Here is a 27,169-nt window from a genome sequence, read left to right on the forward strand (position 1 = left end):
GGATTCGTAGGTTTTACGTAGGTGAGGGGAAGCGTATAAATCAACTGAAGTATGGATTAACAAATTATTTGGAAAGTAGATTAGGATACTATCATGAGCAAGGAGTGGTGGGAGGGGTATTCCAGACAGAGGCAATGGATGATCTGAAGAGAAGGTTAAGAGAGGTGCAGGAGGAGAGGTTTCATGCGGTGAGGGTGCAGGCGGGAGTGGAGGAAGTGCTTTGGGGGGATAAACCATCAGCATGTGTGTTGCGGAGACAACAGCAGAGGCGGACAGCGACCACGATAGCGGATTTGGAAGTGCACTCTGAGGGGAAAGGTTTTAGGGAGGGGCAGGTGTTAAAAACAACGGAGGGGATGAGTATGTTCGCGGATGAGTGGTATGGGCAATATTGGAAAAATAAAGGGGTAAATAGGGAGGATCTTGATGGGGTGTGTGGTGTAGTGCCCGTAGCTCTGAGGAGAAAGGACAGGGAAGCTTTGGGTGGTGATATTGAAAAGGGGGAGATATGGAGAGGGCTTGTAGACATGTGCAGAGGCAAAGCACCAGGTATTGATGGACTACGAAGTGAATTTTACTTAAAAAATTGGGATCTGTTAAGGGGTTTTTTAGTAACGCTGTTCAACAGAATGAAAGACGGGGAAGAATTGGGCGAGACGCAAAATACAGGGGTCATTGTGCTTGTGCCCAAGGGTAAGGGGCAGAGTACACTTAAGGATTACAGGGCGATTACTCTCATGTGTGCGGACTATAAATTGTTCGCAAAGGTTTTGGGGAATAGGTTAAAATGTGTAGTGGGAAGAGTAGTTTCAAAAGGTCAACTAGGGTTGCCGGGACGGTCGATGGTGATGGGGCACAGAATACTTAAGGGGTTTGTTGAGAGTTTTGAGGGAACGCAGGAAGGGAGGGGTATGGTGGCAATTGATTGGCAGGGTGCTTATGATCAGGTGGAAAGGGGGGGTTTAAGACAGATCCTTAGCAAACAAGGTTTTAGGGATGAGATTGTGGGGTGGGTTGAAACGTTGTATAAGGGGGCAAAAGCGAGAATTCAGATCAATGGACGTGTGGGAGGTGTGGTGAACATGGATAGGGGCTTGAGACAGGGATGCCCACTATCACAGTTATTATTTGCATATGTGCAAGATTCATTTTATAGGTTGGTAGAGACCAGAGCGTGTGGGGGGAGGCGTCGAGGGAGGGCTTGATTAGGCATCATGTGGTGGGTTACGTGGATGACACAACACTCCTAGTCTGGAAGGGAACAAGGTTGAGAGAGCTGGGAGGGGTGGTTTGCATGTTTGGAGGGGCGACAGGTATGACGGTAAACGTTGAGAAAACAAAGATCATGGGGCTGGGGGCGTGGAGAGACAGAGTTGATTGGGACTGTGACGTGGTGAGAAGGCAGGAAGGGTGGTTATTAATATATGGCATTTTGTATGGGGAACCATATGGGAGGCTAGGGAGGCGAATTCGTTGAGAATGGTGGGACGCGTGGAACGTCAGTTGGGGATGTTATGGCCTTATCACTTGACATTACGGTCTTATCACTTGACGGGTGATTGTTATTAATGTATTGCTGTACAGTAAGATATGGTATGTAGTAGCAGTTTTTCCGTTGCTGAGAGCTGATATTACTCATATCCTTAGAAGTGTTTTTAGGTTCTTATGAGGCTCAGGATGTGAATGGATGAAGAGGGAGGTGGTGACTTTGCCGATGAGGGAGGTTTAGGTTTGTTGGACCTGGGGAGGAGGGTGAAATGCATTTTTATCAGGTGGGAGTGGAAAAGACTTGGGGGACAGAGGGGGCCACACATGCAACGGTTGCATGACATTTTGAGGAGAATGTATGTCGGTGTTAACAGCACTAAGTCTTGATATAGGGGAGGGGATGTAGCACGGGGAGTCGCTTATATCATGGTGGATTTCGTGTACATATTGTGGGGAATGAGAGGGATGGATAATGGGGAGGCGAGGAAACGAGTTTTAGCGAGGATTTTTTGTAGGACAATGAATAGGAATCGGGAAATTTATGGGAGGAGATGGGAGGGAGATTTCACTGACGGTGGCCTGGTGGCTAAAGCTCCCGCTTCACACACGGAGGGCCCGGGTTCGACTCCCGGCGGGTGGAAACATTTCGACACGTTTCCTTACACCTGTTGTCCTGTTCACCTAGCAGCAAATAGGTACCTGGGTGTTAGTCGACTGGTGTGGGTGGCATCCTGGGGGACAAGATTAAGGACCCCAATGGAAATAAGTTAGACAGTCCTCGATGACGCACTGACTTTCTTGGGTTATCCTGGGTGGCTAACCCTCCGGGGTTAAAAATCCGAACGAAATCTTATCTTATCTCTTATCTTATCACTGTTGGGGAGTTGCTAGAGTTAGTGGCTAACGTAGTGGCTAACGCGACGGGCTGGAGTTTTGAGACTCTATGACCGTGGGTTCAATCCCGGCCAGGGGTATGGTTTGTGTGCAATCGTGTCATTACGATTTCTTGAGTGAGTTGCTAGAGTTGTGAGGCGGGGGGGGGGGAGTGGGTTTAGATTGTTTTGTAAAGCGTTCAATAAAAATGGGGGGGGGTACGAAACGGGCTTGCCAAACGAAAGATGTTGGTGGGAGGAGGTTTGGCGTGCATGTGTGTGGGTGATAGGTGTAAGTGAGAAGGATTGTGTGTAATTGGGATGTGCATGGGAGTGCTGAAGGATTGTGTGTAATTGGGATGTGCATGGGAGTGCTGAAAGATTGTGTGTAATTGGGATGTGCATGGGAGTGCTGAAGGATTGTGTGTAATTGGGATGTGCATGGGAGTGCTGAAAGATTGTGTGTAATTGGGATGTGCATGGGAGTGCTGAAGGATTGTGTGTAATTGGGATGTGCATGGGAGTGCTGAAGGATTGTGTGTAATTGGGATGTGCATGGGAGTGCTGAAGGATTGTGTGTAATTGGGTTGTGCATGGGAGTGCTGAAGGATTATGTGTAATTGGGATGTGCATGGGAGTGCTGAGTTCATGCGTTCTTTGTGTTAATTAATATTTGTCAATTAATGCCTTCTGAAGAAGGCCTTTTGTAGTAGCGTATAATAGTAGAAGTCTGAGAACGCTGCATGCGACAGCAAAAAAGACAGGATTTGACTCCCATTGTAAACTAATTCAGGTGGTATGATATCATGGTACTTAGGGTTCTGTTAATAATATTATGGAAAGTCCAACACATCTTGTGATCCTGACTTATGCAACAATGTGGGGATGTCCAGAGGTGTGGGCATAACAGGGAGGGGTGTGGGAGGGAGTAACGTGATTGAGATCATGTTGAGAGGGATAAAATTAATATGCATGGTGAGGGCTTGGTTGGATACATGTCGGGTTTATAATTGTATGACTGGGTATGCATTTATATTCTTGTGGTATAACATACCTATGTTTTAGGTGTATTGGGGAATTTATGATGTAGCCGCTGTGTTGTTTTGGCATAGTGTGTAGGAGGGGAAATAGTCAATTATTAGGTAAAAGTTTGTAATGTGTTTAGGGAAGTGGGAAAGGTCGGTATAAGTCACTATACGGCATTATGTTCTTTTATTGGTTTTAACAGGAACAGGAACAGGAACAGGAACAGGAACCCCCGGAACTCTCTCCAGGTAAACTCCAGGTAAACAGGTGCACGCATCATTTACTTATTAAATTGCTCTAGTTATGTTTATGACCTGATGTAGTGTCAGGCCAAGTTACTGGTTAGTACCACATACACTGTACCTTTTTGTGCACCTCGCCATATAGGTACATGTATAGTATGTGCTGTCCAAAGGCAAAGTTCATAATATGGTCAGGGATGTGTATATTAATGTATTTTATTATTGGTAAGTAAGTAAGTAAGTTTATTCAGGTATACACAAGTACAGTTACATAGAATTATCATACATAGCAGCATATGTGTAGAGAACCTGGGATAACACAAAAAATCAGACACAGTGACTTATTTCCATTGTAGGTGATTCTTCTATAACGTATGTTCAGTTATATGTATACCTAGTGTGTATCTGTTAGCTTCTGTCTGTCACATGTAATGGGTTATAGGTAAACTGTGTATGCCGGTATGGTGTAACATTGTATGTTTTATCATTTAATTGTTTTTCACCCTTGGTTATACGGTCCATTGTTGTAATGTAGTGTATTTTAAATAAAATATAAAAAAAAAATTAACTTCTAACTCGTTTCCATTCTGGTAGACCAGAAAGGTTTAATCAATGGTTTTATCCTTCCAAATCTCCCTTAATTCCATTTATCAAGGGTTGTGTGGCGGTGTTGACTGCCTGACCTGGTCTGCTGACTCAGCCATTTTTAAAACACTGAGGGAAGTAAACGCCACCTACAACCTGACTTTCCTTGAGTGAATCTTTGGACCTCGCATTACAATAATAATAATTAATAATTAATAATAAATAATAATCTTTGTCTACAGGATAATACCTTCAAGGAATATTAGTCATCCTCACTTACCTTGGATCAAATCTTATCATCTTCCACTCCTCACAATTATAATTCAGGATATAAGATCATATCAGATTTGTTGGGATTTTTAACCCTGGAGCGTTAACCACCCAGGATAACCCAGGGTAGGGAGGGTTAGCCACCCAGGATAACCCAGGGTAGGGAGGGTTAGCCACCCAGGATAACCCAGGGTAGGGAGGGTTAGCCACCCAGGATAACCCAGGGTAGGGAGGGTTAGCCAGCCATGATAACCCAGGGTAGGGAGTGTTAGCCAGCCATGATAACCCAGGGTAGGGAGTGTTAGCCAGCCATGATAACCCAGGGTAGGGAGTGTTAGCCAGCCATGATAACCCAGGGTAGGGAGTGTTAGCCAGCCATAATAACCCAGGGTAGGGAGTGTTAGCCAGCCATGATAACCTAGGGTAGGGAGTGTTAGCCAGCCAGGATAACCCAGGGTAGGGAGTGTTAGCCAGCCATGATAACCCAGGGTAGGGAGTGTTAGCCAGCCAGGATAACCCAGGGTAGGGAGGGTTAGCCACCCAGGATAACCCAGGGTAGGGAGTGTTAGCCACCCAGGATAACCCAGAGTAGGGAGTGTTAGCCACCCAAGATAACCCAGGGTAGGGAGTGTTAGCCACCCAGGATAACCCAAGGTAGGGAGTGTTAGCCACCCAGGATAACCCAGGGTAGGGAGTGTTAGCCACCCAGGATAACCCAGGGTAGGGAGGGTTAGCCACCCAGGATAACCCAGGGTAGGGAGTGTTAGCCACCCAGGATGACCCAGGGTAGGGAATGTTAGCCACCCAGGATAACCCAGGGTAGGGAGTGTTAGCCACCCAGGATAACCCAGGGTAGGGAGTGTTAGCCACCCAGGATAACCCAGGGTAGGGAGTGTTAGCCACCCAGGATAACCCAGGGTAGGGAGTGTTAGCCACCCAGGATAACCCAGGGTAGGGAGTGTTAGCCACCCAGGATAACCCAGGGTAGGGAGTGTTAGCCACCCAGGATAACCCAGGGTAGGGAGTGTTAGCCACCCAGGATAACCCAGGGTAGGGAGTGTTAGCCACCCAGGATAACCCAGGGTAGGGAGTGTTAGCCACCCAGGATAACCCAGGGTAGGGAGTGTTAGCCACCCAGGATAACCCAGGGTAGGGAGTGTTAGCCACCCAGGATAACCCAGGGTAGGGAGAGTTAGCCACCCAGGATAACCGAGGGTAGGGAGTGTTAGCCACCCAGGATAACCCAGGGTAGGGAGTGTTAGCCACCCAGGATAACCCAGGGTAGGGAATGTTAGCCACCCAGGATAACCCAGGGTAGGGAGTGTTAGCCACCCAGGATAACCCAGGGTAGGGAGTGTTAGCCACCCAGGATAACCCAGGGTAGGGAGTGTTAGCCACCCAGGATAACCCAGGGTAGGGAGTGTTAGCCACCCAGGATAACCTGGGGTAGGGAGTGTTATCCACCCAGGATAACCCAGGGTAGGGAGTGTTAGCTACCCAGGATAACTTGGGGTAGGGAGTGTTAGCCACCCAGGATAACCCAGGGTAGGGAGTGTTAGCTACACAGGATAACCCAGGGTAAGGAGTGTTAGCTACCTAGGATAACCCAGGGTAGGGAGTGTTAGCAACCCAGGATAACCCAGGGTAGGGAGTGTTAGCCACCCAGGATAATAAAGGGTAGGGAGTGTTAGCCAGCCAGGATAACCCAGGGTAGGGAGTGTTAGCCAGCCAGAATAACCTGGGGTAGGGAGTGTTAGCCAGCCAGGATAACCCAGGGTAGGGAGTGTTAGCCACCCAGTATAACCCAGGGTAGGGAGTGTTAGCCACCCAGGATAACCCAGGGTAGGGAGTGTTAGCCACCCAGGATAACCCAGGGTAGGGAGAGTTAGCCACCCAGGATAACCGAGGGTAGGGAGTGTTAGCCACCCAGGATAACCCAGGGTAGGGAGAGTTAGCCACCCAGGATAACCGAGGGTAGGGAGTGTTAGCCACCCAGGATAACCCAGGGTAGGGAGTGTTAGCCACCCAGGATAACCCAGGGTAGGGAGTGTTAGCCACCCAGGATAACCCAGGGTAGGGAGTGTTAGCCACCCAGGATAACCCAGGGTAGGGAGTGTTAGCCAGCCATGATAACCCAGGGTAGGGAGTGTTAGCCAGCCAGGATAACCCAGGGTAGGGAGTGTTAGCCAGCCATGATAACCCAGGGTAGGGAGTGTTAGCCACCCAGGATAACCCAGGGTAGGGAGGGTTAGCCACCCAGGATAACCCAGGGTAGGGAGTGTTAGCCACCCAGGATAACCCAGAGTAGGGAGTGTTACCCAAATAACCCAAGGGAGGGAGTGTTACCCTAAATAACCCAGGGTAGAGAGTGTTATCCACCCAGGATAACCCAGGGTAGGGAGTGTTAGCCACCCAGGATAACCCAGGGTAGGGAGGGTTAGCCACCCAGGATAACCCAGGGTAGGGAGTGTTAGCCACCCAGGATAACCCAGGGTAGGGAGTGTTAGCCACCCAGGATAACCCAGGGTAGGGAGTGTTAGCCACCCAGGATAACCCAGGGTAGGGAGAGTTAGCCACCCAGGATAACCGAGGGTAGGGAGTGTTAGCCACCCAGGATAACCCAGGGTAGGGAGTGTTAGCCACCCAGGATAACCCAGGGTAGGGAATGTTAGCCACCCAGGATAACCCAGGGTAGGGAGTGTTAGCCACCCAGGATAACCCAGGGTAGGGAGTGTTAGCCACCCAGGATAACCCAGGGTAGGGAGTGTTAGCCACCCAGGATAACCCAGGGTAGGGAGTGTTAGCCACCCAGGATAACTCAGGGTAGGGAGTGTTAGCCACCCAGGATAACCCAGGGTAGGGAGTGTTAGCCACCCAGGATAACCCAGGGTAGGGAGTGTTAGCCACCCAGGATAACCCAGGGTAGGGAGTGTTAGCTACACAGGATAACCCAGGGTAGGGAGTGTTAGCCACCCAGGATAACCCAGGGTAGGGAGTGTTAGCCACCCAGGATAACCCAGGGTAGGGAGTGTTAGCCACCCAGGATAACCCAGGGTAGGGAGTGTTAGCCACCCAGGATAACCCAGGGTAGGGAGTGTTAGCCACCCAGGATAACCCAGGGTAGGGAGGGTTAGCCACCCAGGATAACCCAGGGTAGGGAGTGTTAGCCACCCAGGATAACCCAGGGTAGGGAGTGTTAGCCACCCAGGATAACCCAGGGTAGGGAGTGTTAGCCACCCAGGATAACCCAGGGTAGGGAGAGTTAGCCACCCAGGATAACCGAGGGTAGGGAGTGTTAGCCACCCAGGATAACCCAGGGTAGGGAGAGTTAGCCACCCAGGATAACCGAGGGTAGGGAGTGTTAGCCACCCAGGATAACCCAGGGTAGGGAGTGTTAGCCACCCAGGATAACCCAGGGTAGGGAGTGTTAGCCACCCAGGATAACCCAGGGTAGGGAGTGTTAGCCACCCAGGATAACCCAGGGTAGGGAGTGTTAGCCACCCAGGATAACCCAGGGTAGGGAGTGTTAGCCACCTAGGATAACCCAGGGTAATTAGGGTTCATCAGGTACGGCAGGTAGGTTATGAACTCTGGCTGGAGTTATCAATGGTGTAAATACGTAGGTAAGCGAGGCAGCTAGGCCTACTGAGGTACACAGACAACCTAATGGAAATAAGTCACTCTGTCTGACTTTTTTGTTATCCCAGGTTGTCTACACATATGCTGCTATGTATGATAATTCTATGTATCTGTATTTATGTATACCTGAATAAACTTACTAAGGAGCCTCAACAAGGAGAACAACACAGTGTTACCGCTTTGTTTAATTCATGTTAGGCGCTAAACCCACGTGGTTTATTCCGTCTGCTGATCGCCAGACTTTCCCTTTGTTGTCATCTATACCTTATTTTAAATCCAGAAGGCTTAACCCGGGAGATGTTTCTCTCTCTCCTAGTGTGTATGTGTATAGTATATAATTATTGGTATAGATTTATCTATACTGCATAACGGCAACACGTAATTACTACAATCATTGTAAAGGACAACTCTGATTAAATGTCCAATACTTTGATTACTCTGCCTGTCAAGTGTAGATAATAAAAATTACTCCTCTCTCTCTCTCTCCCTCCCTCTAGGTCCTCGACATACTTTATCAAGTGTGGGTTCCATACCGGTGCTGCATACTCCAAGATATGGCTGACATTCCTGAAAGCTAATCTTAGATATGTCAACCTCGATGCTGTAAAGCTTGTCCAGGTGATGTGCGCCTGAGGTGATATGCTCGGCACTATGATCACCCCGAGGTCTTCCTCCTTAAGTGAGGTTTGCAGTCTTTGTCCCCCCTCCCTGCTAAGCCTCTACTCAGTTTCTGATCTTCTCTGCCCCTTCCCCAGATTCACAAGCTGAGCTTGCATTTCATTAAGAACGAATCAAGAATCAAATCCAAATCCCTTTGTTTTATTTGTAGTCTATTATCATTTAAAATAAAAAAGAATCGCCAAACTTATCCTCATTACTTTTCACATCTGCGAATAGCGATACATTATAATTAAGGGGAAAGCGCTATATCCATAGGATTATACAGCGCCTGTGGGGGAGATATGGAAGTTATTCAGGCTTAATTCAGGGAACTGGATCACAGATCCGGTTCCTTAGATCAAGAGCCCCTCACCAGCATCAAGGAACCTTCCTTGAGGGGTAAGGATACATTAGAGTATCTCTGGACATGTTCTTCACCTGCACTAGTAGCAGTTGTGGGAATGGTAAACAATACCGGCAAAATATTAGACAATGTACCACCTGGGTATCTTTTTACAAGTTTCGCCATCCAGTGAATGAATAATTTCAAGCACATAATGGGAAAACTAACTATGCCAGAGATGAGATAATCAGTCCCTTATTCTGAAAAATTATCTTAGACTTTGCAGACTGTAAACAAAGCATCACTTCTTAATTTTTGCTTGTTTGTGACTTAATACATGTACTATGAACACAAGGAATGCCTTATAAAACCTAGTAATAATGGAAATGTGGAGTAAACAAAACACAACAGTAGATTATAATGTGTATTTACCTTCACCAGATACTAATATATACAATAGACTATATACAAAATTTACAAATAGAATAAGTAGAAAACACAGTGACAAACGTCAGAGCAGAAGCCAACGTTCACGTAACAACCAGCAGCTCTGGCAAAAAATGTCAATACTTACCGCAAGTGGACCTCGTTGCTTCAGCAGTGGTGGGCTTGCCTGTGATTGGTCAATGAACCAAGGTACTGAGTTAACGACGGGTACCCAACTGATCGTTAAACCCTTAGCACCCGGTTCACTGGTTGGGAGGCAGCCTATACGGGAGTGTGACATACGCCAAATAAAATGCAACATATTCTTTGCATGCCTCACGTATCTACATAAATACTTCATTATGATTGTAACCAGATATAAATATATACATAGTTTATTACCACTGTAACTTGTTCATTACCACTGTAACTTGTTCATTACCACTGTAACTTGTTCATTACCACTGTAACTTGTTCATTACCACTGTAACTTGTTCATTACCACTGTAACTTGTTCATTACCACTGTAACTTGTTCATTACCACTGTAACTTGTTCATTACCACTGTAACTTGTTCATTACCACTGTAACTTGATCATTACCACTGTAACTTGTTCATTACCACTGTAACTTGTTCATTACCACTGTAACTTGTTCATTACCACTGTAACTTGTTCATTACCACTGTAACTTGTTCATTACCACTGTAACTTGTTCATTACCACTGTAACTTGTTCATTGCCACTGTAACTTGTTCATTGCCACTGTAACTTGTTCATTGCCACTGTAACTTGTTCATTACCACTGTAACTTGTTCATTACCACTGTAACTTGTTCATTACCACTGTAACTTGTTCATTACCACTCTAACTTGTTCATTACCACTCTAACTTGTTCATTACCACTCGACCTTGTTCATTACCACTGTAACTTGTTCATTACCACTCTAACTTGTTCATTACCACTCTAACTTGTTCATTACCACTCTAACTTGTTCATTACCACTCTAATTTGTTCATTACCACTGTAACTTGTTCATTACCACTGTAACTTGTTCATTACCACTGTAACTTGTTCATTACTACTGTAACTTGTTCATTATCACTGTAACTTGTTCATTACTACTGTAACTTGTTCATTACCACTGTAACTTGTTCATTACCACTGTAACTTGTTCATTACTACTGTAACTTGTTCATTATCACTGTAACTTGTTCATTACTACTGTAACTTGTTCAATACCACTGTAACTTGTTCATTACCACTGTAACTTGTTCATTACTACTGTAACTTGTTCATTACCACTGTAACTTGTTCATTACCACTGTAACTTGTTCATTACCACTCTAACTTGTTCATTACCACTGTAACTTGTTCATTACCACTCTAACTTGTTCATTACCACTGTAACTTGTTCATTACCACTCTAACTTGTTCATTACCACTGTAACTTGTTCATTACTACTGTAACTTGTTCATTACCACTGTAACTTGTTCATTACCACTGTAACTTGTTCATTACCACTCTAACTTGTTCATTACCATTGTAACTTGTTCATTACCACTCTAACATGTTCATTACCACTCTAACTTGTTCATTACCACTGTAACTTGTTCAATACCACTGTAACTTGTTCATTACCACTCTAACTTGTTCATTACCATTGTAACTTGTTTATTACCACTCTAACTTGTTCATTACCACTCTAACTTATTCATTACCACTGTAACTTGTTCATTACCACTGTAACTTGTTCATTACCACTCTAACTTGTTCATTACCATTGTAACTTGTTCATTACCACTCTAACTTGTTCATTACCACTGTAACTTTTTCATTACCACTGTAACTTGTTCATTACCACTGTAACTTGTTCATTACCACTGTAACTTGTTCATTACCACTGTAACTTGTTCATTACCACTGTAACTTGTTCATTACCACTGTAACTTGTTCATTACCACTCTAACTTGTTCATTACCATTGTAACTTGTTCATTACCACTGTAACTTGTTCATTACCACTGTAACTTGTTCATTACCACTGTAACTTGTTCATTACCACTGTAACTTGTTCATTACCACTCTAACTTGTTCATTACCATTGTAACTTGTTCATTACCACTCTAACATGTTCATTACCACTCTAACTTGTTCATTACCACTGTAACTTGTTCAATACCACTGTAACTTGTTCATTACCACTCTAACTTGTTCATTACCATTGTAACTTGTTTATTACCACTCTAACTTGTTCATTACCACTCTAACTTATTCATTACCACTGTAACTTGTTCATTACCACTGTAACTTGTTCATTACCACTCTAACTTGTTCATTACCATTGTAACTTGTTCATTACCACTCTAACTTGTTCATTACCACTGTAACTTTTTCATTACCACTGTAACTTGTTCATTACCACTGTAACTTGTTCATTACCACTGTAACTTGTTCATTACCACTGTAACTTGTTCATTACCACTGTAACTTGTTCATTACCACTGTAACTTGTTCATTACCACTCTAACTTGTTCATTACCACTCTAACTTGTTCATTACCATTGTAACTTGTTCATTACCACTCTAACTTGTTCATTACCACTCTAACTTGTTCATTACCACTGTAACTTGTTCATTGCCACTGTAACTTGTTCATTACCACTCTAACTTGTTCATTACCATTGTAACTTGTTCATTACCACTCTAACTTGTTCATTACCACTCTAACTTGTTCATTACCACTGTAACTTGTTCATTACCACTGTAACTTGTTCATTACCACTCTAACTTGTTCATTACCATTGTAACTTGTTCATTACCACTCTAACTTGTTCATTGCCACGGTAACTTGTTCATTACCACTCTAACTTGTTCATTACCACTGTAACTTGTTCATTACCACTGTAACTTGTTCATTACCACTGTAACTTGTTCATTACCACTGTAACTTGTTCATTACCACTGTAACTTGTTCATTACCACTGTAACTTGTTCATTGCCACTGTAACTTGTTCATTGCCACTGTAACTTGTTCAATACCACTGTAACTTGTTCATTACCACTGTAACTTGTTCAATACCACTGTAACTTGTTCATTACCACTGTAACTTGTTCATTACCACTGTAACTTGTTCATTACCACTGTAACTTGTTCAATACCACTGTAACTTGTTCATTACCACTGTAACTTGTTCATTACCACTGTAACTTGTTCATTACCACTGTAACTTGTTCATTACCACTGTAACTTGTTCAATACCACTGTAACTTGTTCATTACCACTGTAACTTGTTCATTACCACTGTAACTTGTTCATTACCACTGTAACTTGTTCATTACCACTGTAACTTGTTCATTACCACTGTAACTTGTTCATTACCACTGTAACTTGTTCATTACCACTGTAACTTGTTTATTACCACTGTAACTTGTTAATTACCACTGTAACTTGTTCATTACCACTGTAACTTGTTCATTGCCACTGTAACTTGTTCATTGCCACTGTAACTTGTTCAATACCACTGTAACTTGTTCATTACCACTGTAACTTGTTCAATACCACTGTAACTTGTTCATTACCACTGTAACTTGTTCATTACCACTGTAACTTGTTCATTACCACTGTAACTTGTTCATTACCACTGTAACTTGTTCATTACCACTGTAACTTGTTCATTACCACTGTAACTTGTTCATTACCACTGTAACTTGTTCAATACCACTGTAACTTGTTCATTACCACTGTAACTTGTTCATTACCACTGTAACTTGTTCATTACCACTGTAACTTGTTCATTACCACTGTAACTTGTTCATTACCACTGTAACTTGTTCATTACCACTGTAACTTGTTCATTACCACTGTAACTTGTTCATTACCACTGTAACTTGTTCATTACCACTGTAACTTGTTCATTACCACTGTAACTTGTTCATTACCACTGTAACTTGTTCATTACCACTGTAACTTGTTCATTACCACTGTAACTTGTTCATTACCACTGTAACCTGTTCATTGCCACTGTAACTTGTTCATTGCCACTGTAACTTGTTCATTGCCACTGTAACTTGTTCATTGCCACTGTAACTTGTTCATTGCCACTGTAACCTGTTCAATGCCACTGTAACTTGTTCATTACCACTGTAACGTGTTCAATACCACTGTAACTTGTTCATTACCACTGTAACTTGTTCATTACCACTGTAACTTGTTCATTACCACTGTAACTTGTTCATTACCACTGTAACTTGTTCATTACCACTGTAACTTGTTCATTGCCACTGTAACTTGTTCATTGCCACTGTAACTTGTTCAATACCACTGTAACTTGTTCATTACCACTGTAACTTGTTCAATACCACTGTAACTTGTTCATTACCACTGTAACTTGTTCATTACCACTGTAACTTGTTCATTACCACTGTAACTTGTTCATTACCACTGTAACTTGTTCATTACCACTGTAACTTGTTCATTACCACTGTAACTTGTTTATTACCACTGTAAGTTGTTCATTACCACTGTAACTTGTTCAATACCACTGTAACTTGTTCATTACCACTGTAACTTGTTCATTACCACTGTAACTTGTTCATTACCACTGTAACTTGTTCATTACCATTGTAACTTGTTCATTACCACTGTAACTTGTTCATTACCACTGTAACTTGTTCATTACCACTGTAACTTGTTCATTACCACTGTAACTTGTTCATTACCACTGTAACTTGTTCATTACCACTGTAACTTGTTCATTACCACTGTAACTTGTTCATTACCACTGTAACTTGTTCATTACCACTGTAACTTGTTCATTACCACTGTAACTTGTTCATTACCACTGTAACCTGTTCATTGCCACTGTAACTTGTTCATTGCCACTGTAACTTGTTCATTGCCACTGTAACTTGTTCATTGCCACTGTAACTTGTTCATTGCCACTGTAACCTGTTCAATGCCACTGTAACTTGTTCATTACCACTGTAACTTGTTCAATACCACTGTAACTTGTTCATTACCACTGTAACTTGTTCATTACCACTGTAACTTGTTCATTACCACTGTAACTTGTTCATTACCACTGTAACTTGTTCATTACCACTGTAACTTGTTCATTGCCACTGTAACTTGTTCATTGCCACTGTAACTTGTTCAATACCACTGTAACTTGTTCATTACCACTGTAACTTGTTCAATACCACTGTAACTTGTTCATTACCACTGTAACTTGTTCATTACCACTGTAACTTGTTCATTACCACTGTAACTTGTTCATTACCACTGTAACTTGTTCATTACCACTGTAACTTGTTCATTACCACTGTAACTTGTTTATTACCACTGTAACTTGTTCATTACCACTGTAACTTGTTCAATACCACTGTAACTTGTTCATTACCACTGTAACTTGTTCATTACCACTGTAACTTGTTCATTACCACTGTAACTTGTTCATTACCATTGTAACTTGTTCATTACCACTGTAACTTGTTCATTACCACTGTAACTTGTTCATTACCACTGTAACTTGTTCATTACCACTGTAACTTGTTCATTACCACTGTAACTTGTTCATTACCACTGTAACTTGTTCATTACCACTGTAACCTGTTCATTGCCACTGTAACTTGTTCATTGCCACTGTAACTTGTTCATTGCCACTGTAACTTGTTCATTGCCACTGTAACTTGTTCATTGCCACTGTAACCTGTTCAATGCCACTGTAACTTGTTCATTACCACTGTAACTTGTTCAATACCACTGTAACTTGTTCATTACCACTGTAACTTGTTCATTACCACTGTAACTTGTTCATTACCACTGTAACTTGTTCATTACCACTGTAACTTGTTCATTACCACTGTAATTTGTTCATTGCCACTGTAACTTGTTCATTGCCACTGTAACTTGTTCAATACCACTGTAACTTGTTCATTACCACTGTAACTTGTTCAATACCACTGTAACTTGTTCATTACCACTGTAACTTGTTCATTACCACTGTAACTTGTTCATTACCACTGTAACTTGTTCATTACCACTGTAACTTGTTCATTACCACTGTAACTTGTTCATTACCACTGTAACTTGTTTATTACCACTGTAACTTGTTCATTACCACTGTAACTTGTTCAATACCACTGTAACTTGTTCATTACCACTGTAACTTGTTCATTACCACTGTAACTTGTTCATTACCACTGTAACTTGTTCATTACCATTGTAACTTGTTCATTACCACTGTAACTTGTTCATTACCACTGTAACTTGTTCATTACCACTGTAACTTGTTCATTACCACTGTAACTTGTTCATTACCACTGTAACTTGTTCATTACCACTGTAACTTGTTCATTACCACTGTAACTTGTTCATTACCACTGTAACTTGTTCATTACCACTGTAACTTGTTCATTACCACTGTAACTTGTTCAGCTATCAAAACTTTGCAGGACCTACTACATACCTCTGTAATATTTAGACTACCACCCACAGGATGGGTATAATAATAATAATAATAATCTTTATTTCTACATGTACAAGGTATACAGACCACAGCTGACATCAATGACATACTACTATATAAAAAGCCCCTTGTTAGGCAGAGCATTTCGGGTAAATTAGGTCAATTTTGTCCCAAGATGCGACCCATACCAGTCGACTAACACCCAGGTACCTATTCTAATGCCAGGTGAAAAGGGACAGCAGGTGTCTCATGCAAACACGTCCTAATGTTTTCCAGTCGTACCAGAGATCGAACCCTGAACCTCAGTGTGTGAGGTGAGTGCTCTAGCAATCCAGCTACGGGACACATACAGGTGCATAATGAAGATATTAATCTAAAAAATTAGTCCCTTAACCTTGATTATCTCATATTTTGCAGATAATTCTAGTCTTCCCATTATATCCTTGAATTTGTGTTGATAAAGCCACTGGTGGGCGAAACGTCTACAAATAAAGACACCCAGATGTTGCATATGTGTCTAATTCTTCACCAGAAAGAGTACTGGTCTCAGTACCGATCCTTACGGAACCCCACCTGTCACAACAGTTCTGAATCCTCGTCTCGGAGAATCACTCTTTGTTTCCTCTCTGTTAAGTCTTCTTTGATTAATGTTGCTTCCTTCTTACTCCAGCTTGCTCCTTCAGTCACATAATGAGTAGATACAATGTTGCCAGACTATAAATGTGTAGATACAGTGTTGCCAGACAATATAAACAAGTGCACAACAATCCCCGCTGTAGTGTACCAACCCGGGCAGCACATTTCCATAACATTTGCATGTGTGCCGGAGTTGGCAATAAAGGTTGGTGAGTTTTGCTGGTGTTGGCTACACTGGACCTTTACCATTGTAAATGTCGAGATAATTAAAATTTCACCTTTGCAGTCACTGGTTCGACGGTGAACGATACGAGGCCGGTCATGGACCGGGTTCGTGGGGGTTCTGACCCCCGGAACACCCATCAGATATACTTGTTCAGGTACGTAGTCTTGTGTATGATGAAATAAGACACATGTGCAACACTTGGGTATCTTTCTTGAGGAAACGTTTCACTACACAGTGACTTCATCAGTCTTATACAAAGAAGAACTGCGAAGATCAGAAGGAGCTTGAGGTAATTAGTCCCTCATCCTGAAGTCGATGTAATCAGTCCATCAATCTAGAAATGACTGATGAACTTATTACCTCATATATATATATATATATATATATATATATATATATATATATATATATATATATATATATATATATATATATATATATATATATATATCGTGCCGAATATGTAAAACTGGTCAATTAGTAAGAACTCATTTAAATTTAAGTCCTTTCTAAAATTTTCTCTTATACGTTTAAAGATATTTTTTTTTCATTAATGTTGATGTAAAAATTTATAATTTTGCACCAAAAGAATCTTAGAAAACTTACCTAACCTTATTATAGCAAGCTCAATTTATTTTAGCCTAACCCAACTAAATATATTTTAGATTTGTTTACAGTAATTTAATACTAAACAAACACAATCAAATATATTTTTTTCGTTATGTTCAGAATGATTTTGGCGAAATTATTGCATACACAAATTTTCACTTGTCCTATATGGCAAGATGAACGTTGCTATTTAAGCCAAGATCGCAAGTTCTGCCTATTCGGCACGATATATATATATATATATATATATATATATATATATATATATATATATATATATATATATATATATATATATATATATATATATATATATATATATATATATATATATATATATATATCCATGGGTGTGTTTAGATACAAAAATGTCTTTCCAAAAATTTATTTACATACAAACATGCATTTACAATAAAAAGTGTAGCGTAGAAAATGCGAAGCCATGTTTGCTGCAGTCTCCGTTACATCCTTCCATTTTCTTTCAATAAAATTTTGTATCCCGTCTTTCAAGTTTTATGTATTTCAATTTCGAAGTTGAAAGGAAAAAAAAAGCGGATACGAATCTGATTTTTTTATATCCAGCACACTGAAGATTTTCCTGGCTTCCTGTCTGAAAGTGTGTATTTACTAGGCCTAGAGTTATTGTTGTAGAGATTTACCAGTCTTGTAGATGACCAGTGTGGCATGAATTAAATTTGATTTAGTGGATGTTACTCCCATATAGGCTGCTTCCCAACCATCGAACCCGGTGTAAAGGTTTAACACTCACTAGGGTACCCGTATATTCACCAGTATTCATTATGTTACACAAGTGCACCGTGTGGTGTGTTTTCATGTTAAGATAAGAGATAAGATTTCGTTCGGATTTTTAACCCCGGGGGGTTAGCCACCCAGGATAACCCAAAAAAGTCAGTGCGTCATCGAGGACTGTCTAACTTATTTCCATTGGGGTCCTTAATCTTGTCCCCCAGGATGCGACCCACACCAGTCGACTAACACCCAGGTACCTATTTGCTGCTAGGTGAACAGGACAATAGGTGTAAGGAAACGTGTCGAAATGTTTCCACCCGTCGGGAATCGAACCCAGGCCCTCCGTGTGTGAAGCGGGAGCTTTAGCCACCAGGCCACCGGGCCTAGGTAGTTTCTGCATCATTATGGCAGCCAACTGTATGGTCGGGTGTGGGATGTTTTAATTTGTTATCTAGAATTGTCAAGGTCTTGCAGTATCTAGGTGGGGATTTGTAGATGAATGGTTCAGAGAACCGACATGTTGATAAATTAGACACATGTGCAACTCTTGGGTATCTTTATTGTGGAAACGTTTCGCCACACAGTGGCTTCATCAGTCCATACGTAGGAGAAACTTGAAGAACAGGAGGAGAATGAGGTAATCAGTCCCTCAACCTCGAGTCGATGTGTTCAGTCCATCAATCTTGAATAGAATACGGCATATGAGCGGAGAAGCAGCTTATAAACCGTATGGCAGGAGAGGTGCAGCAGTCATAGGTCGTGTCACATTTGTTCAATGTGGAAGTAGGTCGTAGGAAGTAGGACTGATGAAGCCACTGTGTGGCGAAACGTTTCCACAATAAAGATACCCAAGAGTTGCACATGTGTCTAATTTATCATCTAGGTGGGGAAGGGGAAGTATCCATCAGCCATTGTTGTGAGTGTTCACAACTGTATGGTTATTTAGGGGGGTTTGGAACATGGAGTTTGGTATATGTTATCTTTTCTATTTTGTTCACGTCATTGTAACTGTGTTGAGCATAATTGTGCACCATGTAATGTGTTTTTCAATAAAATATAAAAAAAATAGGGTACCCGTAGTTTAATCTATATCTTGGTTCAACGGCCATCAAACTTACCCAAGCTGAAGCAACGGGGTTCACTTGTGGTGTCCCGTAGCTCGATCACTAGCGCACTCGCCTCACACTGAGGTCTGGGGTTTGAATCTCCTCCGGTACGGCTACAAAACATTAGGGATGTGTTTCCATAAGACACCTGCTGTCCCTGTTCACCCATCAATTTAAAATAGGTACCTGGGTGTTAGTAGACTTGTGTGGGTCGCATCCTGGGACAAAACTGACCTAATTTGCAGGAAATGCTCAACATAACAAGGTACTTTCTATATAGTAGTATGTCATTGATGTCAGCTATTGTTACTGACACTTCCCTGAGCTGCTGACTGATATGGTGCACTCTGGCTTCTGTTATCTTGTCAACGTGTGGAACATTTAGTATTCAACGTCCGCACATAACGTACATAATGTTCATATATGTCTGGTGAAGGAAATAAAAGCTGTGTGCTACTGGTGAGTTTGATCCACTTTGAAACTCATATCGACCAGGTCTCAGGCAGTACTATACGTGTTTGTAATGAGTAGATGACTCGTGCCTTGTAGATGGCCAGTGTCTTGTAGATCAGTATCGTAGATGCTACAGCCAGTATCGTTGGTGAGGGGCTCTTGATCTAGGGAATTGGATCTGTGCTCCAGTTCCCTGAATTAAGCCTGAATACCTTCCACATCCCTCCCCCACAGGCGCTACGGGTTTAGCGCTCCCCTTGATTATAACAATACAACCAGTGTGACTTTAAAGTATCCAATAAAATCTTAAAGCTGTGGTTGCAGAGGTTGTTACAGCTCCTGGCCCCACCTCTTCTGGAGCTACTAGGTCCACTACCTGCTCCATGAGCTTTATCATACCTCTTCTTAAAGCTATGTATGGATCCTGTCCCTCCTACATCGATCTCCAGATTGTTCCACTTCCTGACAACTCTAAAGAAATATTTAATATTTCTATGGCACATCTGTCTTTAACTTCCAGCTGTGTCCCCTGAATTTCCATTTCTCGCCGCCCACACAGCCTATCCCCGTAAATTCCCCGGAGTATATGTTGGGCAGAGGACTGAGACCCTCGTCAGGAAACACTTGTCCTGTTTCCTGACAAAAGATAAGATAAGATTTCGTTCGGATTTTTAACCCCGGAGGGTTAGCCACCCAGGACAACCCAAGAAAGTCAGTGCGTCATCAAGGACTGTAACTTATTTCCATTGGGGTCCTTAATCTTGTCCCCCAGGATGCGACCCACACCCGGGTACCTATTTGCTGCTAGGTGAACAGGACAACAGGTGTAAGGAAACGTGTCGAAATGTTTCCACCCGCCGGGAATCGAACCCGGGCCCTCCGTGTGTGAAGCGGGAGCTTTAGCCACCAGGCCACGGGCCACCGGTGGCTATATAAGCAATATAATGTGATCCTTTGTTGACAACGTTTCACCCACACAGTGGACTCTATCAAGTCACAAACAGATCTGTTTGTGACTTGATCAAGTCCACTGTGTGGGCGAAACGTTGTTAATAAAGGATCACATTGTACTGTTTATATGTTTATTTTTCCACTGTGTCGGTATTTTATATCATTTATTTCCAACATGTGGGTATCTTTATTTGTAGACGTTTCGCCCTGCAGTGACTATCAATACAAGGAGATAATGTGAAGACTGAAGAACTATATACAACAGATGAGATAATCAGTCCTTCGGTCTGTAAGTTGAAGACCACCATAGTCTTGAAGACTACGGTGATCTTCAGCTGCAAGAATGAGGGACTGATACCCAATACAATAGATACCCAGATGTTGTAAGATAAGATAAGATTTCGTTCGGATTTTTAACCCCGGAGGGTTAGCCACCCAGGATAACCCAAGAAAGTCAGTGCGTCATCGAGGACTGTCTAACTTATTTCCATTGGGGTCCTTAATCTTGTCCCCCAGGATGCGACCCACACCAGTCGACTAACACCCAGGTACCTATTTGCTGCTAGGTGAACAGGACAATAGGTGTAAGGAAACGTGTCGGAATTTCCACCCGCCGGGAATCGAACCCTGGCCCTCCGTGTGTGAAGCGGGAGCTTTAGCCACCAGACCACCGGGCCATGTGTAATTCTTCAACTTGTACGTATACCATACATGTACAAACTTAACCTAACCTGTCTACTACTCAGTAAACATTAAGTCTACAAGCAATTCATCCAGTTTCCTCTAGTGGTCGCCACAGTGGCCCGGTGGCCTGGTGGCTAAAGTTCCCGCTTCACACACGGAGGGCCCGGGTTCGTTTCCCGGCGGGTGGAAACATTTCGACACGTTTCCTTATACCTGTTGTCCTGTTCACCTAGCAGCAAATAGGTACCTGGGTGTTAGTCGACTGGTGTGGGTCGCATCCTGGGGGACAAGATTGAGGACCCCAATGGAAATAAGTTAGACAGTCCTCGATGACGCACTGACTTTCCAGGGTGGCTAACCCTCCGGGGTTAAAAATCCAAACGAAATCCTATCTTATCTTATAGTTCACCAAGACTTGTTAAGGAACCTGGTACATAGTTTGAGGGATCTTCAGTGTCACCAGTTGTAAAATATTACCATTGTGTACCAGTGGTACCATTGTCCATCTACCAGTTTACTGGTGTAGTCGACAGGTTTTAAACTCGACCAACTAACACAACTCATAATAACACTGTCCATAACAATAACATGAACAATGACGGCTAAAACAAAATAAATTTTTGGAAAAATAATCTAATATAATTTATAAACGGAAATGAAATTGAAGTTTTAAATTTGCATTTCTCATTATGTTTTTGAGGTGAGTTAGTGAATTGTTGTGTGTGTGTGAGAGAGAGAGAGAGAGAGAGAGAGAGAGAGAGAGAGAGAGAGAGAGAGAGAGAGAGAGAGAGAGAGAGAGAGAGAGAGAGAGAGAGAGAGAGAGAGAGAGAGAAGAGAAAGAGAGAAAGGGGAGGGGGGTATTATCCTTGATCTGATGACCAGAGCTTTGGTAAGATGGGTAAGGAAGAAGGATGGGTAAGGATGGAAATATTGGAAAAGGGTGGGAGGGGGGGAGAGGTAGGATATTAAAGGTAAGTGGCCCAACCACTTTGGTGCAAATTAAAATGTGTATGTGATTTAATAAGGTATTCTTTAAGAGGTATAATACTAACCCATCAGAGTCACATAGATATAATAGGTATATAACTACATGACTCTGAATTGGTAGTAATTATACAAGTTGCAATTGCATTTTTTTATTTTTTTTTTTTTTTTTTTTTTTTTTTTTTTTTTTTTTTTTTTTTTTTTTTTTTTTTTTTTTTTTTTTTCGCAGTTGCACAACAGATATTTATACGACAGGAAAGGCAATGATTTTCTGGCCAGTTTATAAGTTCGTGACAATAGCTTCTTAATGGTGGTGTCCAACAATAGTCAATAGCATAATTTTACATTAGAAAGTTATTTAAGATGTCTCCCTAATTGGGGGCGATGATTTTCTCAGTATACATAGAAGGGTTCTGGTGGTATCCAATCTTCTTCGTCAGGTAAGTTACTCAAAATCATGGGTCGAGGGTAATCATCTTTATGAATAAAACGACGAACCCTCTGTGGGAGAGTCATTCTTTGAGTTCTGTGAGGTGGAGTATTGATGGTGTAATCGGTGGTATTTATCACTTGTATAGGATGTTCTCTATCTGGCATGTATAGTTCTTGCATTGTATAAAGTTGTTTCTTTTTTAGAGTGTCAATGCGTACATTTATGGCAGTAATGTCTTGCTGTGTGTGTAAATCTGCCATTTTAACTCTGTCTCTCCTCCTGGTATCTGTAATAAAGCGAAGAGCTCTATTCTGGACCCTTTGTAACCGTAGCATGTTGGTCTTTGTTGTTAATGACATTGGGACACAAGGGTATTCAAGTATAGGTCTTATTATCATTTTATACAGATGTTTTTTGACATGTTGAGGGGCTTGATTGAATCGAAAGAGTCTGCTAAGACCGGCTTTGGCTGTGTTGATCTTTTTAGTTACATGAGATGTTGAGTGGAGCAGCCTGTCTATTTCATATCCCAAGATCTTGTTAGGGTTTTTAATGGCTACAGGTGTACCTCTGATGGAGATACCCCCTTTATCTTCGATGGTTGATGCAAAACATCCTATCGTGCTAACAAGGACCTTGTCAGGATTAGTCATAATTCTCCATTTCTTCTCCCAATTAGATGTTCGACGAAGTTCAATATTCATTTTTTCTATGACTCTCTCATACTTGTATTTTCCTGTTACTGGAGTTGATGAGACGACATGAATAACATCATCTGCAAACTGTGTCACAATTGTGTCATTAAACTCTGGTTGAGGAAGGTCATTCACATAAATGTTAAACAGAAGTGGACTGAGACAAGAACCTTGTGGGACACCAGCCGTCGGTATAAAAGGTTCTGTCGACTTGCCATGAAAGGTGGGAATGATTTTCCTTTGAGTTAAGAAATTATAAATTACTCTGAGAAAAGTCCAGTTATGGTCTGGTAGGTCAATGAGTTTGTATATAAGGCCATCATGCCATAAGCTATCAAAAGCTTTATGAACATCTCTGGTGGCAATTAAGGCAAGATTGCCCTGCTGTTTTAGACTTGCTACAGTGTCAAAAATAACATTTATTGCATGATTGGTACCTCTATGTGTTCTAAAGCCAAATTGTTTTTCAGTAAACAAGTGATTAAACTCCATATAGTAATTCAATCTGTTGGAAATGACTTTCTCAAGAACTTTTCCAGTGACTTCAAGTAAAGATATAGGTCTATAGTTCCCAGGTTGGTGGATATCTTTATTGGGCTTAGCAAGAAAGATCATTCTAGCAGTCTTAAAAACAACTGGAAAATGTCCTGAGGCCAAGATGGCATTAAAGATATTCACCAAGGACTGTTTGCAATTTCTAGGTAGGTACTTTATTTGTTTCATTGTTATTCCAGAGAGGCCAGGGGCTCTATTTCTCATTCTTCCAATAACCTGACTTATCTCTAGTAATGTAATAGGTCTAGTAAGCGGGTGGGTATCTTCAAGAGTTGAAGTATCGATGGTTGGTAGTGGTTGTAGATCATCCAAGTTCTCATCTCTCCATTCATTTACTAACTGATAATGATTATTATTAAATTGACGACTGTTATTGTGAGAGAGAATTTTCTCCCATACATCACCCATCAAATTAGCCTGGTCCTGTGGATCGTCAAGTTTAATTTCAACATCTTCATCATCCTCATCAGTGAAGGTATGAACTAGGTAGTTAGGAGCCTTGTGCTTTGCCCCTAAAAGTTGTCGGATCTTACTCCAAAATTTTGCTGGTTCACGTTTATATTGATTAGCTTGAAGAACTAGAAATTTCCATATGTCTCGTTTGTGTTGACTAATCATGTTAATTAATTCGTGCCTTAATCGGTGCAGTGTAGCTGCTGGTGGTTGTCGCGTTTGAAGATGCCTTCGACATTCTGCTTGATAATTTCTTAAAGTGTCTCTAATTTCTCTAGTAGGTTTGTATTGTTGGTATATCTTTGTGGAAGCTAATTGGGTATTATCCTAGTGTCTCGAGACTGGGATAATAAGATTTAAAGACTATGAGGTCCTTAAAAATCTTTGACTCGCTTACTGGAACAAAAACTAATTTAAACCACACACACACACACACACACACACACACACACACACACACACACACACACACACACACACACACACACACACACACACACACAGTCCTAGAGTCGTCAGGAAGTGGAATAGCCTAACAAGTGATGTAGCGGAGGCAGGAACCATATATAGCTTTAAGACGAGGTATGACAAAGCTCTAGAAGCAGAGAGAGAGAGGACCTAGTAGCGACCAGTGAAGAGGCGGGGTCAGGAGCTGAGTCTCGACCCCTGCAACCACAATTAGGTGAGTACAATTAGGTGAGCACACACACATACTGAGTGAGATAGATACCTCAAAGGCAATGGGGCCAGATAACATCTCTCCATGGGTCCTGAGAGAGGGAGCAGAGGCGCTATGTGTACCCCTAACAACAATATTCAATAAATCTATGGAAACAGGGAGATCACCTGAGGTAGGGAAGACAGCAAATGTAGTCTCAATTTTTAAAAAAAGGAGACAGACTTCAAGCACTAAACTACAGACCAGTGTCACTGACATGTATAGTATGCAAAATCATGGAGAAGATTATCAGGAGAAGAGTGGTGGAACACCTAGAAAGGAATGATCTCATCAACAGCAGCCAACATGGTTTCAGGGACGGGAAATCCTGTGTCACAAACCTACTGGAGTTCTATGACAGGGTGGCATCAGTAAGACAAGAGAGAGAGGGGTGGGTAGACTGCATTTTCTTGGGCTGTAAGAAGGCGTTTGACACAGTTCCACACAAGAGATTAGTGCAAAAACTGGAGGACCAAGCAGGGATAACAGTGAACGCACTACAACGGATCAGGGAATACTTGTCAGGACAACAGCAGCGAGTCATGGTACGTGGCGAGGTGTCAGAGTGGGCACCTGTGACAAGTGGGGTCCCACAGGGGTCAGTCCTAGGACCTGTGCTGTTTCTGGTAATTGTGAACGACATGACGGAAGGAATTGACTCCGAAGTGTCCCTGTTTGCAGATGACGTGAAGTTGATGAGAAGAATTCATTCGGTCGAAGACCAGGCGAACTACAAAGGGATCTGGACAGGTTGCAGACCTGGTCCAGCAATTGGCTCCTGGAATTCAATCCCACCAAGTGCAAAGTCATGAAGATTGGTGAAGGGAAAAGAAGACAACAGACGGAGTACAGTCTAGGGGGCCAGAGACTACAAACCTCACTCAGGAAAAAGATCTTGGGGTGAGTATAACACCAAGCACATCTCCTGAGGCGCACATCAACCAAATAACTGCTGCAGCATATGGGCGCCTAGCAAACCTCAGAACAGCATTCCGACATCTTAATAAGGAATCGTTCAGGACCCTGTACACCGTGTACGTTAGGCCCATATTGGAGTAGGCGGCACCAGTTTGGAACCCACACCTAGCCAAGCATGTAAAGAAACTAGAGAAAGTGCAAAGGTTTGCAACAAGACTATTCCCAGAGCTAAGGGGTATGTCCCACGAGGAGAGGTTAAGCGAAATCAACCTGACGACACTGGAGGACAGGAGAGATAGGGGGGACATGATAACAACATACAAAATACTGAGAAGAATTGACAAGGTGTACAAAGACAGGATGTTCCAGAGATGGAACACATCAACAAAGGGACACACTTGGAAGCTGAAGACACAGACGAATCACAGGGATGTTAGGAAGTATTTCTTCAGCCACAGAGTAGTCAGGAAGTGGAATAGTTTGGGAAGCGATGTAGTGGAGGCAGGATCCATACATAGCTTTAAGCAGAGGTACGATAAAGCTCATGGTTCAGGGGGAGTGACCTAGTGGCGACCAGTGAAGAGGCGGGGCCAGGAGCTTGGACTCGACCCCTGCAACCTCAAGTAGGTGAGTAGACACACACAACACACACACAAGACAGGATGTTCCAGAGAAGGGACACAGACACAAGAGGTCACAATTGGAAGTTGAAGACTCAGATGAATCAAAGGGATGTTAGGAAGTATTTCTTCAGTCATAGAGTAGTCAGACCGTGGAATAGCCTAGAAATTGACGTAGTGGAGGCGGGAACCATACATAGTTTTAAGGCGAGGTATGATAAAGCTCATGGGGCAGGGAGAGAGAAGACCTAGCAGCAATCAGCGAAGAGGCGGGGCCAGGAGCTATGACTCGACCCCTGCAACCACAAATATGTGAGTACATACACACACACACACACACAAAACACACACACAACA

The sequence above is a fragment of the Cherax quadricarinatus genome, chromosome 89 (assembly GCF_038502225.1).
Source record: "Cherax quadricarinatus isolate ZL_2023a chromosome 89, ASM3850222v1, whole genome shotgun sequence".
Taxonomy (NCBI): domain Eukaryota; kingdom Metazoa; phylum Arthropoda; class Malacostraca; order Decapoda; family Parastacidae; genus Cherax; species Cherax quadricarinatus.